General features: G+C 38.8%; 1 pseudogene; it reads right to left on the reverse strand.

Annotated features, from left to right (window-relative positions):
• Positions 1–217: 217 nt before the first annotated feature.
• LOC100943563 lies at positions 218–1,004 on the reverse strand (annotated as a pseudogene).
• Between the last annotated feature and the right edge of the window lie 611 nt (positions 1,005–1,615).

Here is a 1,615-nt window from a genome sequence, read left to right on the forward strand (position 1 = left end):
TGATGTCCTTTCCCTGATGAGCCAACACACTTCAAATTGTGGAACTCTGGTGAGTTTAATATCATCACATTTTAGCTGCAAGATCCTTCATTTAAGGTAAGTCTTACAAGGAAAATATGTAGTATAGCAAAGAACTTGAGAAGAAGGGTCCTGGAATCTAAGCTGTCCAGCTCCACGACTTACTAGCTATTGTTTTATTTGTTTGTTTGTTTTGATGTCGCTTGATTTTATTTACATTTCATCTACTTTTCTGTAAGCAGATATAACTTTTCAAAAATACAATTTCCCAACTTATATGTCGTTCTTCAAAAACATCAGCTGTCTCAAGACAATGGGTAAGTCACATTGTACCAAATAACCTTTTAATTTCAGCTTCTAGAACATACAATGGTGGGCCTGCATGTTTAGTGGGATCATAAAGAACAACCAGTAGGTACTGAAACCCTTTTCTCAGCAAGGACATTATGTCTGCATAGCATTCATGATCACCTGGATTAATGGCCCCTAATGCTCCTCTATTCCAAATCCTGTCAAATTTGCCAATATTTGTTCTGGGAAGATCAAAAATGCTGCAACAATACAATGAAATTTTCCCTGAAGAACTCTTAAACATTTTGGCTCCAGGAATTTCTGTGATTTGTTCTTCTAAGTAAGAGAGATTTTGCTCTGTAAAAAATTCTCGTATCCCAAGTTCACTGATTTCCATACCAACTACACTGTGTCCCAAGTCTGCAAACCATTTCATCTCAACTGCTTTTCCACAAAGAGGGAAAAAACACCCTCAGTCTGCTCTCACCTTTAAGAAAAGTATCCAAATGCTTCTTTAATAACTGATGTCCTTGTTCCTGATGAAATGCGATTTTGCGGTTCACCCTCTTGTCTTGCCATTCTTCCAGAGTTATTCCTTGGTATTTTTGTACCTCAGTATCAGTGTACTCTTTAATGTTAAGGGAAGTCTTTGCAGTATCCATAGTTTCATATATTTCTTGTCTCATAGAATGTCTCCAAGACCATAGACAGATCGTACAATTCCTGTCTTATGTATTAAGTTCTTGGAGCCACTGCTTTATATTCTATTAAGAAAAGAAAGAAGTGATGGAGGGTCCCAGCATTCACTCTGCCTGTGTTTAGTTAATCCCTCTATTTTCAGTATGGTACTCCCATCTTCAACTGTGTATTGTGTCTTCTCATTCCAGAGACTCTTTGTTTTTGCCTCTCCAGAGAAAATAAAATCCCATAGCCTACTGATGTAGTAATGGGCTGATACCTCGCTGGGAGCAGGCTGCCAACCCTGTTTGTTTGTTTTTTGAGAGAGAGTCTCAAGCTTTTGTCTGGGTAGAGTGTCGTGGCATCATAGATCACAGCAACCTCCAACTCTTGGGCTCAAGAGATCCTCTTGTCTCATTTTTTATTTTTTTTATTTATTTTTGCTTTTAGTAGAGATGGGGGTCTTGCTTTTTGTTCAAGCTTGTCTCAAACTTGTGAGCTCAAGCAATCCACCCACCTCAGCCTCCCAGAGTGCTTCTCACTTGGTGCCTGGCCCTTACTAGCTATTGTTACCTTGAGCAAATTTAGCCTATCTAGTTCTGCCTTTCTTCTATTCAAAAGGTAGACA

The sequence above is a fragment of the Otolemur garnettii genome, unplaced genomic scaffold (assembly GCF_000181295.1).
Source record: "Otolemur garnettii isolate 467f Iridium unplaced genomic scaffold, OtoGar3 scaffold00059, whole genome shotgun sequence".
NCBI lineage: Eukaryota > Metazoa > Chordata > Mammalia > Primates > Galagidae > Otolemur > Otolemur garnettii.